The sequence below is a fragment of the Puma concolor genome, chromosome C1, assembly GCF_028749965.1.
Source record: "Puma concolor isolate L17-30 chromosome C1, mPumCon1.1.hap2, whole genome shotgun sequence".
Classification (NCBI taxonomy): domain Eukaryota; kingdom Metazoa; phylum Chordata; class Mammalia; order Carnivora; family Felidae; genus Puma; species Puma concolor.
In genome coordinates, this window is record NC_141674.1 from 87,470,521 (window position 1) to 87,488,043 (window position 17,523).

At 35.8% G+C, this 17,523-nt stretch overlaps 1 protein-coding gene across 1 annotated transcript in view; it reads right to left on the minus strand.

Annotated features, from left to right (window-relative positions):
- The window catches only part of OLFM3 (olfactomedin 3), a 201,557-nt gene that overhangs the window by 66,369 nt on the left and 117,665 nt on the right, over nt 1-17,523 (minus strand). The gene's annotated exons all lie outside the window — the stretch shown is intronic.

The following is a 17,523-nucleotide window of genomic DNA, read 5'->3' on the forward strand; positions in this document are numbered from 1 at the left end:
GCGCTACATCCTTCAGCAAAGTAACAAAAACCGTATTTAGAAGTTGACCTAACAGGCTCGTACTAGTAAAATTAGATCATGCATATGAAGTGCCTACTGAGCACAGTGCCTGTTTTATAAGCAATTACTGCTATTATTATTACTAGTAGGAGTACTACTGCTTAGCTGTCCTTTGACGAATATACCTCCCCATAATAGAATTGGCTGTTGAGTTAAAGTGGCACGTTAGTCGCTAAAAAGCACAATTTTGAAAACCTAACCAACCAGTAAAAGGAAAGACTCCATTGCCTAGACCTTAGGAGCCCTGTTCTTGAAACAGTGATCTGGATTCAGCACAATTGCCTGTTGCCTTTGAAAATACAGATTTCTGGCCCCACTTCGCCAGAAATGCTATTCAAAGGGCTTGAAATGGAACATGTATTTGCACTTTTCAAAAGCTTCTGATTATGATGTACAGCCAAATTTCAGAAACATTCATGTAACCAAATGAGCATGGGGAAGGATCATCACAGTATGTATGTCACTCCCAAATGGTTAAGAGTAAAGGTTTACAACATCAAAGAATGTGGTTGAAAAAGATCGTCTAGTCCAGTTTTCACTCAATCTTGAAATGCATTTTGCAGCATCCCTGAGCCATTGATTTTTCAACTTGTATACTTTCAGTGTTAAATCAATTCTGTGCAACTAGATGCTTTGATATCAGACATTTCTAATCACGAATAAGTCCTTGTTACCACTCATTCCGTTCATTGCTTAGTTCTGCCTTCTCAGTACCAACTGAAAGGTCTACTTCTCACTGTTGCATAATGGCCCTTTAAAATACCAGTTTTTGTTTTTTTTTTAAACAGGTCTTTTTCCAAGAAGAATATGCCCAGATTTCTTGATTGTTCCTCTTATGACACACTTTCAGGGCTTCTACCTTCCTGGTTATTCTCATCTGAGTACACTCTTGTCGGTCAATATTACTATGCTAAGAACAGAATGAAATTCTTTGAAATACTCCAGGTTGGTCTGATCAGCCTAGATTGGAGAAAAGGAAAAAGGCTTATTCATGATGATACATTTTTCCTTTATAGGATTAATGAAGTGTATCACAATGTAAATATATCTTCTCCTTAAAGCATTGTGGTTATGATTATAAGAATTATAAAGAAACATTTTTAACTCTAACAACTGCTGTACGTTAAAAGTCAAGTCCAGTTTCAGAGAACATGGTAATTTTGTACTTAGGATAATACAATACTTACTGTATACTTACAGTACTTACTGTATACTTACAATACTTACTGATGAATTAGGTTAAAATTTTCTCATCAGTCCACAGGATGATTTAAAATATATTTCATCTTTAAATCCCATTAAGGAGTCAGTAGATTAGGGTTTCCCAAATAGCTGTTGACATCTACAGAGAATTTCAGAGTCCTACATTTTAGATCTCCGAGCGTTTTGTGGATTTAGAAGTGGATTGAGACTCAGACCAGCCCAAAGGCCACCAGTGCCTCTTCTGTTTTATGGCTTTGAACATGATACTCAAATTCAATACTCTCCCCCATTTCCTTACTCTCCTAACAAACGCAAACATATTGGGTTAGCTGATACACAACTGATTAATTCAGGAATGATGTTAGTATAATGTGAATTTGTTAGTTCATACATGTTTTTTCCAAGTCATTAATATTTTGCACGAGAAATAACAGAAGCAAAGTATAGTAAAACAGGTGAACATAGCAAGCTGCAGAATTCTAGAGTTCTGTACATGCTGATACTTGATCTGATGTCCGTTTTCCTGACTTGATGTGGACAAACACTTTGTCTCTTCTGTTTGTGGTGTTTCTAGATTGTGCATCTTGCTCTTGTCTCTAGCTTTGCAGCCTCAGTAGATCCTTCCATCTTCTTCCATCAAGTTGGTTTCAAATTTTCTTGAAAGTTAAATCCTATATTGACTGAAATACTTCCTTATTTATTAGAAGCTATTTTTTAACTGTGCTAGTATGCTAACACTGTTATTATTTTTGCTCTCTAACCAAATTATATAGGTTGCAGTGGTCTGATAGAATCTATTTATTCCATAACCCTTCTTGTTTTTAATACATGCCTTCAGGAAACATGTTTTCTTCAGGAATGTATATTTTGCATTTTATTTGCAGATTGATCAGGAGTCTCCCAAACAGAACTGGTTGAGAAACTATGTGGTTTGAAGGGTTTTCTGTGCCTGGGGTCCTTATACCTTGACCCAACTTAATGCCTATCCCTCCTCTAACTCAAGCATTGTGCTAATATGCCTTATGTCTATCTCTCCTCTAACTTGACATCAGTGCTAATATGTCTTGGTAAATGAGAAATATGAATAGCTGAAAAGATGACACTTTTTTTCTCTCAGGAATTTTAAGCTACCTCATACCACTACATATAGAGGCTGGCTCTTAAAAACAATTTCTCGGAATTCCCACATTTGTTTTCCATTTCAATGAACTCTAGCCCATTCTACTTAGTCTTATCCAATATAATTGTGCTTTATCTTTACTCCTTGGCTTCAGTTTCTTGTCTCAGACTCCCATAGTTGATCAGTATCTCTGTTCCCTCTGTATGTGGAATTCACCTTGCCTTTCTTCATATATTTGCATTATGGACTTTCTGCAAGGTTTCATGTTTATTCTGTCATCCTTGCTCCAGTTCTAAGCACTATGGAGCCAGATCAACCAAGCTGAGTTTTCCGCAGTGTCTCTGATTGGAACAACTCGAACCGATCCTTAAGAGGAAGTTGATTTAGAAGGAGTGTCATGGGAGTGCATGATGACATTTTTGATATTTTTGATCCTGCATGCTTACTTTCACAGTCACTATTACTTTCCAATAAAACTATGCCTTTTTGGTCTTCATATCTGCAAAAGTAATGTATTTAGTGCAAGGCCAAAGTGGAATTCAGTCTAAACTGCCTTTCATTTTTCTTTCATAGTGTTTTTAAAAGTTACTTTACATTCTGGTAGACTGAGTACATGATGATATTCTACTTTTGGGAGGAAATTTGTATAGAAAGGATATTAATTCCTTTAGATCAGTGGCAGGTCATTCAGCAGTGTTTTGTGCCAATGCACCATATAACAACTTCTTAATCTAAAATCATTAGTATTTATCCTAGCATATCTAACAGCCCTATAAAGTCACAGCCTAGACAAATCCTGGGAGACACTGACTGTGCTGCCATCAGTCCAGGGTAAGTAATGCTCACATTAACTCAAGAGTTGGCAAGTTCAAGGACTACTAGATGAAAACATGAAACTTTAAAGCATTTATCTCTCCTAGATTTACTCTTAAAAAGAAGATAAGGAGTTTTTATTGAAATCTTAAAGAATTTGCGCATTTCAACTTGGTTGAATGTTCATTTGTTTGGTCAGAATCTTTCTCAAAGAGAAACTCGAGTCATATGCCATTAGACATAACAAAGCCTTTTGCATTTCTAAATGAACACAGAAAATAGCAATCATATTTCATCAGCTGAAGGAATCTATCAATACGTAGAACACTAATGACCATTCATTTGTGTATTTAAGATATAGACAGATGAAATGTCTCTGATTCCCCAAAATTGTTTCAACAGTCAAATGTATTTAAGGAAACATTATTTATGTTTGGTAAATATAAATGAATATAATACAATTATCTCTACTTTGAAAACGTAATTGCTCTTTTGAAAGTAGAGGCTCAGTACTTTTTCTGTTTTAGTCAATAGAATCATTCATCTGGATTAAAATGTATTTTTGTGCTGGTATTAAATTTAATAAAACTTCTTTAACAATATATATTCTATTTCTACTTTATCAAAATTAAATACTTTCAGTATCATTGTTCAAATACTGTAATTTGCTTGTTGAATCAATAGATAATAAAATTTTAAAACATAATGCCATATCTTTTTAGCTTACAGTGATGAGTACCTTAATTTAAATGCTTGGCTTCATAAAATTGTAAGTAGTGGTTAAATGTCATAGTATATTAGGAATGCAGTCTGCATTCCAAAATCTGGTGAATGTTAATTTAAAAAATAGCTAAAAAAGAATGTGGGGAATTAAAGAACATTTAGTAGTACTTAATGTAAATTCAGTAAATTATGCAAATAAACATTCAGCTATTCATATTAATGTTTTTATATATGCATTCTACATAAAAAATTGCAAGTTAGGTAATCATTGAGATGCAATATGTAATAATCACTTATCATTTATTCAAATATTTGAAGTGTTTTTTAATAGTAAGCATGGCTCAGTACTGGAATATAGATAGCTTCACTAATATTAGGTTTTGTTGTTGTGTATAATTTAAAATATTTATTTGGCTTTACTATATGTTGTGCCACAGAGAAAGCAAGCAAGGGCATTATATTTTGCTGATGTTGGAGGATGATACCATTCTTTCAAATTGAAGTACTTGACTCTTTGCTGACATGGGTAGCAGTGACTTACAGGTCTGCCTCTCCTGCAGTCATGGGGATAGGGATATGACAATACATTGCAAGTAGCATGTTCATTTACAAATGCCTCACTAGAAGTTGCATTGCTGATACTTACTTTTGTGGTTGCTTTGTATTGTTAAATCTGTTTTAATAATGAACCCACAGAGGTTAAAGACACTGTTACATAGCAAGGTAGCAGACAAAAATCAAACCTCTAGTTCTTAGATGTGGAGGTTATAGGTATTAGTAATTTTATTCTTTGTGATCTTCTATGACTAAAGTTTTTTTTTTTTTATCAGAACATTGTCACTAACCTAAAAATGACAGCTGCCATTTCAATCTTCCTGATGTTCTTAAATTCTATAGAGAGTGCCACTGAAGGATTGTGATACTCTGGCAGCACTGATGTTCTTAAATTCTATGGAGAGTGCCACTGAAGGATTGTGATACTCTGGCAGCTACACAGTTCTTATAAAGGGAATCTAGACTAAAATATTACTCCAAACTCAGTTGTTTTCATGGTAGGTGGTATTCTGTTCTTTTAAGAAGAGTGAAGTTCATAATTATTTTTTCCAATCATATCAGTATATCTCAGTGATAAAGTGCTTGTAGTCTAGTGTCACCTACACCTGGGTGTGAACTCTGGCTCTGTTACCTAACAACTGTGTACTCTAAAGAAGTTAATTAACTTAGAAATTACTCAGCCACCTTATCTTTGTAATAGGAATAGTTACTAGTACTTAGCTGATAAAGTTACTGTGGAGATTATTGTGGAATAAATGACCAGCTAAAATGCTGAGTGTAGTGCCTGAAATATATTAATATTAAAAATAATAGCTATTACCAACATGAAAGAGAAAGATAAGAAAGGATCAGAAAAAAATCTTCACAAATAATGAGAAAACAAGTAATAAAATGGCAATAAGTGCATATCTATCAATAATTACTTTGGATGTAATTGGACTAAATGTTCCAATCAAAAGACACAAGGTGACAGAATGGATAGATAAACAAGATCCATGAATATGCTTCCTACAAGAGACTCAATTTAGATCTAAAGACACCTGCAGATTGACAGGGGATGGAGAAACATCTATCATGGAAAGGGATGTCAAAAGCTAGGGTAGCAATACTTAAATTGGACAAAACAGACTTAAAGCAAAGACTGTGGCAAGAGACAAAGAAGCACAATATATAATAAGGGGATAATCCAACAAGAAGATACAACAATTACAAATATTTATGCACCCACCATAGCACCCAAATACATAAAACAGTTAATAACAAACATGAAGTAACTAATCAATAATACAGTGATCGTAAGGGACTTTAACACCCCCTTTACATCAATGGACAAATGATCTAAACAGAAAATCAACATGGAATCAGTGGCTTTGAATGACACACTGTAACACTTGAATTTAACAGATACATTCAGAACATTCTATATCCTGAAAGAGAATACACATTCTTTTCAGGTGTACACAGAAAATTCTCCAGAATAGATGACATATCAGCCTACAAAACCAGCCTCAACAAATTCAAGAAGATTGAAGTCATACCATGCAACTCTCTGACCACAGCATCATGAAACTAGAAGTCAACCACAAGAAACAATATGGAAAGACCATAAATATATGGAGGTTAAATAACATGGTACTAAACAATGAATGGGTCAGTGAGGAACTAAAAGAAGAAATATAAAAAAATATGTGGAAACAAATGAAAATGAAAACACAATTGTCCAAAACCTTTGGGATGCAGCAAAAGCATTATGAGAGGGAAGTTTATAGCAATACAGGCCTATCTGAAGAAGCAAGAAAAATCTCAAACAACCCAACCTTACACCTAAAGGAGGGAGAAAAAGAACAACAAAGAAAACTTCAAACCAGCAGAAGGAAGGGAACAATAAAGATTAGAACAAAAATAAATGATACAGAAACTAAAAACAAAAACAAAAAAACCAAAACCAAAGAATAGATCAATGAAACCAGGTGCAGATTCTTTGAAAAATCAGTAAAATTGATAAACCCTTAGCTAGGTTTATCCAGAAAAAAAGAGAAAGGACTCAAATAAAATCACAAATAAAAAAGGAGAAGTAACCAACACCACAGAAATGCAGACAATTAGAATAGTCCGAAAAATTATATGCCAACAAATGTACAACCTCGAAGAAATGGATAAATTCCTAGAAACATGTAAACTACCAAGACCGAAACAGGAAGAGATAGAAAATTTGAGTGGATCAGTAACCAGCAAAGAAATTGAATCAGTGATAAATAACAAAACAAAACAAAAACTCCTACCAAAAAAAAAAAAAAAAAAAAAAATCCAGGACTAGAGGGTTTCACAGGTGAATTCTAGGAAACATTTAAAGAATTAATACCTATTCTTCTTAAACTAGTCCAAACAATAGAAAAGGGAGGAAAACTCCCAAATTCATTCTATGAGGCCAGCGTTATCCTAATTCCAAAACCAGATAAAGACACCACTAAAAAAGAGAAAGACACATATCCCTGATGAACATAGATGCAAAAATTCTCAATAAAATATTAGCAAATCAAATATAATAATACATTAAAAAATAATTCACCATAACCTAGTGGGATTTATTCCTAGGTTGCAAGGGTGGTTCAGTATTCTCAAATCAATCAACATGATACACCACATCAATAAAAGAAAGGTAGAGAACCGTATAATCATTTCAGTAGACACAGAAAAAACATTTGACAAAGGACAATATCCATTTATGATAAAGACCCTCAATAAAGTAGGGTTAGAGGGAACATTCCTCAATATAATAAAGTCCATATATGAAAAACCCACACTAACATCATCCTCACTGGGGAAAAATAAAGCTTTTCCCCTAAGGTTAGGAACAAGACAACGATGTCCATTCTCACTGCTTCTATTTAACATAGTACTGGAAGTCCTAGCCACAGCAATCAGAGAAAAAAAATAAAGAAGACATCCAGATCAGTAGTGAAGAGTAAAACTTTCACTATCTGCAGATAATGTAATACTCTGTAAAAAACCCAAAAGGCTCTACCAAAAAACTGCTATAACTGATAAAAAAAAAATCAGTAAAGTCATAGGACACAAAATCAAGTCTGTTCATTTCTATACACCAATAATGAAGCAGTGGAAAGAGAAATTAAGAAAATCCCATTTGCATCTGCACCAAAAACAGTAAGATACCTAGGAATAACCCTAACCAAAGAGGTGAAAGACCTGTACTCTGAAAACTATAGAACACTGATGAAAGAAATTGAAGAGGACACAAAGAAATGGAAAAACATTCTATGCTCATGGGTTGGAAGGACAAATATTGTTAAAATGTCTATACTCGCCAAAGCAACATACACATTTAACACAATCCCTATTAAAATACCAACAGTGTTTTTCACACAACTAGAACAATTTTAAACTTTGTATAGCATCACCAAAGACCCTGATGAGACAAAGCAATCCCGAAGAAAACAAACAAAAAACAAAGCTGGAGGAGTCACAATTCTAGACCTCGACTTACACTGCAAAACTGTAGTAATCAAAACAGCATGGTACTGCACAAAAATAGACACATAGATCAATAGAACAGAATAGAAAACCGAGATATGAACCCACAACTATATGTTCATTTAATCTTGGACCAAGCAGGAAAGAATATCCAATGGGAAAAGACAGTCTCTCCAACAAGGTGTTGGGAAAACTGGACAGCAACATGCAAAAAAAGAAACTGGACCACTTTCTTACACCATACACAGAAATAAACTTAAAATGTATTAAAGACCTAAGTGTGAGACCTGAAACCATAACAATCCTAGAGAAAAACACAGGCAGTAACCTCTTTGACACCAGCTGTAAAAACATTTTTTTCTAGACATGTTTTCTGAGGCAAGGGAAACAAAAGCAAGGATAAACCTATTGGGACTGCATCAAAATAAAACCCTTATGCACAGTGAAAAAAAAAAAAACAACAAAATTAAAGGCAGCCTATGGAATGGGAGAAGATATTTGTAAATGACATATCTGATAAAGTGTTAGTATCCAAAATCTATAAAAATTTTATTAAACTCAACACTCAAAAACAAATAATCCAATTTAAAGATGGGCAGAAGGCATAAGCAGACATTTTCCCAAAGATAACATCCAGATGACCAACAGACCCATGAAAAGATGCTCAACACTCATCATCAGGGAAATACGAATCAAAACCACAATGAGATATCACTTAACGCCTGTCAGAATGACTAAAATGAACATCTCAGACAACAACAGATGTTGGTGAGGATGTAGAGAAAGGGGAACCCTCTTAGACTGTTGATGGGACTGCAAAGCCACTCTGAAAAACGGTATGGAGGTGCCTCAAAAAGGTAAAATAGAACTACCTTATGATCTAGCAGTTAAACTACTGGGCATTTACCCAAAGAATACAAGAAAATTAACTCAAAGGGATACATGCACCCTTATGTTTATAGCAGCGTTATTCCCAATAGCAAGATATGGAAGCAGCCCAAGTGTCCATCGATTAATGAATGAATACAGAAGATGTGGTGCATATATATGCAATGGAATATTACTCAACTATAAAAAAAAAGAATGAAATCTTGCCATTTACAATGATATGGATGGCTAGAGAATATTACGCAAAGTGAAATAGGTCAGTTGGAGAAAGACAAATACCATATGATTTCACTCATGTGGAGTTGAGGACACAAGCAAAGGGAAAAAAATAAGAGAAAGAAATACACTCTTAATTACAGAGAAGAAACTGATGGCTTTCAGAGGGGAGAGTTGTGGAGGGCAAGGGTTAAATAGGTGATGTAGATTAAGAAGTATACTTATCCTGATGAAAATTGGGTGATGTATGGAAGTGTTGAATCACTATATTGCACACCTGAAACTAACATAACACTGTATGTTAACTAACGGGAATTAAAATAAAAACTTAATATTTGCATTATATCTTTGGACAAATACTTACAATAAATAGCATCTAGTCGGTGAATACGTATGAAATTTTACTCAGTTACAGAACGATTGCTTCACCTTCCCCGCATAATGGAGATATTATCTCTTTGAACCTGGACATTCTAGCTCTAGGGATGTTGCTCACTGCCTTAAAAGTCTTCTATAATTTATCAAGAACATTAGGCTCACTTTTGCCTTTCCCAGCCTTTGCTGACATCAGGTTTCAACCATACTGCACAACAGTGACCTCATTGGTTTCCCCCCATTGATATCACTGAGAATAGCGAATATGAATTATCTCTGCTTGAATTATCCAGACAACACAGTTGTACCAGTGTGGGATTTCTAATTGTTCATAAAGTATCTGTAGTCCCTGCCTAGCTTTTTTGTTTGATTTTTTAATTTTTGAGAGAGAGAGAGAGTAGGGGAGAGGGGGAGAGGAGGAGAGGGAGAGAATCTTAAACAGGTTCCATGCTCAGAGCGGAATCCAACACAGGGTTCAAACCCATGACCCTGGGATCATTACCTAAGCCGAAATCAAGAGTCAGATGCTTAACTGACTGAACCACCCAGGTTCCCCTTTCTGCCTATCATTTTTTTTTCATTCAAATCCAAGTTAGTTAACATACAGTGTAGTATTGGTTTCAGGAGTAGAATTTAGTGATTTATTACTTGCCTATAATACCTAGTGCTCATCCTAACAATTGCCCTCCTTAGGCCCGTCACACATTTAACCTTTCCTCCCACCAAATGCCCCTTCAGCAACCTTCAGTTTGCTCTTTGTATTTAAGAGTCTATTATGGTTTGCTTCCTCCCTCTCTGATTTTATCTTACGTTTTCCTTCCTTTTCTCTACGTTTATCTGTTTTGTTTCCTAAATTCTGCACATGAGTGAAATCATATATTTACCTTTCTCTGACTTATTTTGCTTAGCATAATACATTCTAGTTCTATCCATGTTGTTACAAATGCCTGCCTAGTTTCTAATTGTATGGTGTACTTTGACCTCACACATCCAGTATTAAGGTTTGCCCCAATTACTAAGTTTTTGGTTCATCTGTGCCCTTAATGCAATTTCCTTCTTCCAGAATGCTGGTAAACTTCTTACCCTTAAAAATTCAACTCAAAATTTGTTTCATCTTTAAAGTTTTTCTCAACTCCTGCCCTTCAGTAAACTTAGAGCAGAGCTGGGCCGGGGGGGGGGGGGATCTCCTCCCCCCCCACCCCCCACAAACACACACAATGATTCCCAGCAGAAGTAGTAAAAGTCAGAATTACCTAGGGACTATGGAGGGGGCTTTTTGTTTTGTTTGACTTTTGTATTCATAGACTGGGGGCTTGTCTTCCCTCAAATGCTGTGATTATGGGCACAAGAATTTGTAATATAAAGGGACTCCTGGGTGGCTCAGTAGGTTAAGCATCCAGCTTCAGTTCAGGTCATGAACTCCTGGTTTTCAAGTTTGGTTTGCGAGTTTGAGCCCCACATCAGGCTCTCTGCTGTCAGCGTGGAATCTGCTTCAGATCTTCCGTCGTCCTCTCTGCTGCTCCCCCACTTGCACCCATTTTCTTTCAAAAATAAACATTAAAAATAATATCTAAAAAATTTCCTGCTTACTTCTTTTTTTTTTTTTATCTTTTTTAACGTTTATTTTATTTTTGAGACAGAGAGAGACAGAGCATGAACAGGGGAGGGTCAGAGAGAGGGAGACAGAGAATCTGAAACGGGCTCCAGGCTCTGAGCTGTCAGCACAGAGCCCAGCGCGGGGCTCGAACTCACGGACCGCGAGATCATGACCTGAGCCGAAGTCGGACGCTTAACCGACTGAGCCACCCAGGCGCCCCCCAGGTACTTCTAATAAAGCATCCACTACTTAATCTTCCTGTTGCCCCACAGAGAAAGACTGATTCTTGATGTTATGACTTTTTTGTTTATTTTTGAGAGGGAGAGAGAGCATGAGTGGGAGAGGGGCAGAGAAAAAGGGAGACACAGAATCCGAAGCAGGCTCCAGGCTCTAGGCTGTCAGCATAGAGCCTGACGTAGGGCTCAAACTCACCAACTGCGAGATCATGACCTGAGCTGAAGTCGGACGCTTAACTGACCTGAGCCACCCAGGTGCCCCAATTTTATGCCTCTTAGATACCTGGCTAGGGTGCAGTCACCTCATTATATAATATCTTATTTCTATATTTGTCACCCTACCAAACTTTTTGAAGACTTTTCACCTTTTTTATTCCAAGAAAGTATAGTTCTAATCACCTGATGGAAATTAATAAGTAGACAGTTATCTGGATATATTTTAAAATGGACCATATAATGTATTTATCATTATCACCTAAGTGTATGTATATATACACATATATTTATAGTCTATATATATCTATATATAGTAGATACACATATATAGATAGATATAGATAGATATATATCTTAGATCCAAATAGAGAAAAAAACAGTCTGAGAATTAAAGTGCAAACACTTTGTTTCATAAAAAAGCCCCCACGCCATCATCTACTTTTATTGTAAACAGCATTATAATAAGGTTAGTTTGCTAGTATGGTAGCTCACGGTAAATTGAATAAAATTTTTGAATGGATTTGGTTGAAGTATTTTGTGAAAAGATGCACCGATAGCAGCAAGAATTCATAGTCTCACAGACTCTGAAGAGGCAAACCCTAAAATAGACACCTTAAAATAGCTGAAAAGGTTTGTGTGTTCTAATTCAACAAGCCTTCAATAGATATGTCACTCAAGAATGACAAAAACAAAACATATGCATGCTTTATATATGCATGCATGCATATAAACACTCTAAGTTGTATTAAAATATGAAATGGTTTATAATAGAAATATTGAAAATGGAATTGAAAATAGAATTATTTATTTTTTTCATTTATTTTTTTTAATGTTAGAGCACGCGTGTGAAAAAGGGAGGGAGGGCAGAAAGAGAGAGAGGGAGACATAGAATCTGAAACAGGCTCCAGGCTCTGAGCCTGACACAGGGCTCGAACTCAAACTGAGATCATGACCTGAGCCAAAGTTGGAAACTTAACAGACTGAGCCACCCAGGTGCCCCCAAAATAGAATTTATATTAAAATGAGAAACAGTATGTGTCTTAGCTCTCTGTCTTAGAACCTATGTAGCACACAGAAGTGAGGTAGATGTGGGTGCATCACATAATGTGATAAATGTTGCCATAGAAGAATTTGTTACTGTGGGATCACAAAAGGAGTTACTCACTTTGCGGTGAAGAGTTATAAAATGCATTAGACAGATGATAGTTAAACTGGATCTTTAAGAATGGGTAGCTTTCTGGATAGCATTTCACAGGGGTGAAGTCAGAAGCTCAAAAGGAGAGCCTTGAGTGTATAGAGAAGGTAAGAAGCAGTGTAGCTGGATCTTAGGTGAGGATTAGAGATGACCTAGGAGAAGTTGAAAATACACGGAAAGACTCATAGACCATCCTGAGGAGGTCTGAATCAACAGTAATAGTCATGGGGAGGTAGCAAAGATAGTTAACAAGGTGAAGATGTGATTAGATTTATTTCTTTGGTTTGTTAAAATTAAATACAAAATGGAGACCAGATTTGAAAATTTCCTGAACAGACAAAACCAGGTAAGCCACATAAGGAAAACCTAATTTAGCTTATCCTGTAACACAAGCGAAACTTGACTTAGGTCACTTCTGGTCAAAGCCTCTGATAATCATCAACAAAACCTAAATTGTTTTTCCAAACCAGCATAAGACAACCGCTTTTAACCAATCCCCTCCCATTTGTAGAAACTCCAATGCTACAACCATTCATTACAATGTAGAAGAAACAGCTCTGCATTCTCACTCTCTAACCTTTCCTGTAACAGCAGCTTCATTCTGCCGTTGGTTTGAAAACTCCCAGTTCCTGAACTTTTCTTCAATGAACAGTAAACTCTTGCTAAATACGGTTTTGTTGATGTGGTCTTATTTTTGATAGCTTCTGGATTTTGACAGTTTGTTTTGTTTTTTGAGAGAGAGAGTGCAGGAGAAGGGAGAGGGAGAGAGGGGAGAGCGTGAGGGGGGAGAGGGAGAGAGAGAGAGAATGAATGAATGAATGGTGAATGAATGAATGAATCTCAAGCAGGCTCCATGCTGTGTGAAGCCTGATGTGGGGCTTGATCCCACAACCCTGGGATCATGACCTGAGCTGAAATCAAGAGTTGGATACTTAACCAACTGAGCCACCTAGGTGTCCTGATAGTTGGTTTTATTCAAGGAACTTGAATGAATGAAGAGTGACTTTGGTGGAGTAGCTGGTTACGTGGTCATTGGCAAGAGTTCAGGAAGAGTTTTTTTGTTTTTTGGTTTTTGTTTATTGTTAATTTATTTGTTTTTAAGACATAAAAAGGCCTAAAGAGAAATGATGTACTAGAAAAGTTACTTAGGATTGACTGGAGTGGGAAAATTAAGAGATGGTTGGAACTACTGAGGATGACCCTCTAAAGGACATAAGAAAATCAAGATGAGGCGTATAGGTTTTGGCAGAGAGAAACGTGGGCACCTTTGTGTTAAACGTAAATGAAATACCAATGGGACATCCAAGTGAAAGTGTTTCATAAACAGAAACCTGACCTGGAGACTTAGGAATTTGTTGGAACAAGTGATTCAGATTTCATCACTCTTGATTATGGAAGTTGATGGGCAACTTGATTATGGAAGTTGATGGGTTGTTCTGCCGAACAAGAACATACAGAATTTAAACAAAAAAAGATGATTACAGACAGAACTCTGAGATGGCATTACTTTAGATTGATTAGAGAAAATAGGATGAGCCAATGCCAAAAGAAGCAATGTTGTGAAAGGTCGGAAGAGTAATAAGAGAGTTTTATACTGTTTGCCACAGAGAGAGGGTCACAGCATCAACAGTGTCACATAGTGCAGGAAAACAGTATGGGGAACTGTTACTCCATCAGTATAGAAGCCACTTATTAGTGGGCTAGCCTTTCAGGGGATTAGTAGAGCCAGCCATCTAAATGGTGCAGGTTAAAGAGCAGGTGGGAGCATCAGAACACAAACAATACCCAGTCCTTTTTGCAGAGGTTTGACTGTGAAGGGGCTCCAAGGGAAAATCAGATAAAGTTAAATTATATGTGGGAATATTTTTTTTTGCTAAATAAAATTTTGAATGATTCTGAAATTTGAGGTTTTCAACAGTTTCTTATCCTGTATGCAGTTCATTCAGCTATAGTAAGTATATATCTTCTTGAATTCAGTGCTGTACTTATTCTTAGGATTTGGTTTTAAAAATAAAACTTGAGCTTTTCACCTTTTAAAAATAGTAAGTATCTGCAAAAGCTGTTTGTCTCTCTTCCCTGGAAAGATCTCACTTGTTCTGGTTTAATCTCATTTTCCTCAGAAGTTAGATTTTCCAAATTAAATGATGATGAATGATAATTGTTAATGTGTCATCAATAAGTTAGGCAGCATAGGATGTGGATTAAATTGTTGTATCTGATTACTGTATTTTAGTGATTAAGATTAGCACTTGGATACTTTTCAGAATTCAGAAGTGTTTTATCATTTTTGCATTTGTATCAGTTCTGTTGAAGATCGTCTCTCACTCTGTATCCTACTGAGTACATTGAGTACATTGTGAGAAATAAAGAAATTCCAGAAGATTTGGAAAATGAGTGATTTTCAGAATCTTTTTGTTTCCAGAAAGGCTAATTTATATGGGTTATAAGGTTGTAGGACACTCAGAAGCTGATAGATGAAAAATTATGGTTCAGTGAATATTGGGGAATTTTTTAGATTTTCATAAACAAAGAGAATTGCTAAAATAAGATTGTCTCAAAATATCACTATAAAATAGATTTATTTCAGTATGAATAAACTTGAAGTGGGACCAAATAAGGCAAATGTGATAAAAGAAATATTAGCAAGAGAAAGTTGTCCAGTGTCTTTTCACATCTGCAAGCTCCCCTTCAGATGCTTTTCCTCCTGAGACCATGTGTTTATTTACGGGGGTGTGAGGGGGAAACATCAGCTTCGAGAAAATCCCTGAGGTAACAACATTTTATTCCTGTTGTTTATCACAATTTATCTTGTATGGGGGAAATTGTCTTTGATATATCAAGTTCAGGTTTGTAAGATGATAGGCTAATAAAATCATAAGCATTTATATTAAAATAAAAATACAAATATTATCATGTAAGTCATTTGTGGAATGTCCTTTACACAGCAAGAGATTTTATTGCTGAATGTCAAATTAGAAACTTTGCTAGAATATATTTATATGTTCAAAAGGATTAATTCCTAGAGGCAATTATGTACACACACACACATGCACACACACAGGTACATGTACACAGATGCATATCACAATAATTTTCCAGCCTGTTATACACTAAAAACTAGATACATGTCAGACTACCCAGAAGGAAACCAGGAAAAGTTCTACAGTACCGCATGTGGTTCTTTGAGATAGATGTGTGTGTGTGTGTGTGTGTGTGTGTGTGTGGAATGCTGATGACACATTTCCTCTTGCAGCTTTCAAAGTCCTCTCATTTGATTCTCAGAACAATTCCACGATATTGGTAGGATCCCACTTGAAAGAAAAGGGTTTCAGGAGGGTTGCCACTTTTCATGCCACGTGAATCGTATGTGCTAGCTCTTGAGATTGCATTTAATTCTTCTGATTCCTAATATATTTTTCTTCCCTAGTATGATGGTATAGGCGAGTGCAGGATCTTTGTAACCTCATGCCCTGGTTTCAAATTCTGTTTGCACCATTAACTAGCTTAGTAAGTTACTAGAAGGTCTTTTTGTGTTTTCTCTGATACAGAATGAAGAAAATAATGGTACTCACAAAGTTACTGTGTTTTGGATAAATGATGTAATACTTGTTCAGCAGTTTAATTTGGTCAGACCAATTAACCTGTAAACATTAACTATTCCAAAAATAATTTAAATTTACTTATCAAAGTAAGTGTGTCTCCAAATTAATGATCTAGAAAATAGAGTATTTTGACTTTTGAAATGTAATATGTCTTCTCCACTCTTCGGTTTTTCATTTCTTGTTCTCAACTACCTTGATAGTGTAGGCTATCCTAAAAAGAGGGACGATCAACACAACTTTGTAATTTTCTATTTCTTAAAGTTGGAGAAAAAAAAAAGATTCGGAACTTTTAAAACAGAGTTTTGTTATCAGTAGTTACTTGTGACAATGCCTTCTTTTCTACCTGTTTACCATGTGATTATTAAAAATGAATTGCAACTAATTGTAGTAAACCATTAGATAGGAAATAGACACATGTTAATTAACCTAGAAGGATGCCAGGAGAAATTCCAATAACTATTTCTTGATTTTAATGCTGTCCCACCACTAATATGCTAAATTATGCTGGCTGTACAGCCAACACTATTCATATCTGGGATGCAAGTTCTAATACATTTCTTGATCATTTTTCGCCTGTACTGCAGGCAGCTATTGCTATGGTTAATTTGTTTCTTGAATCTCCACTGTATAATAAAATTTATAATAACAACATTGTTATTGACAAATACTAATTGAGCAGCAGTCAGATATCAGGCACTGTGTTAGGAATTTGGAGTACACTAAGTAATTTGGTCATTGAAGAAATCAAGTGAGGAAAGTGTCATTGTGAGATAAGGAATTTGAGGCTCTGAAGCACCAAGTACATCACCCAGAGTCACACTGTACAACTGCTACTATTCCATCTCCAGTGTCAGACTGTTGTTCTGACTGAATTGCCAAACTATATGAGGGAAGAATGGGAGGAGAAGGCAGATTTTCCACAAGCCTGACTTGAAGAGATAGGGATAGGGTAGGGATCCGGTCTTACCTACCCAGCTGCCTACATAGTTTCTAACTGGCTGACCACCATGTAAACTTTTTCAACCTGATTTAAGTAACGAACAGACATTAACTGAAAGTCATTCCAGAGGTCTAAATCCCACTTCCTCTTATTTGTGGATTAGACTTTCTGAATCCCAATGACTGTGAACCCCCTCATGACTAACAATTTCATTAAATAGAATTATTTCTGAACTCCTAGTTCTAGGTGAAATCTACTTAAAGAAATTAGTTTATGAAACATAGTCATCCAA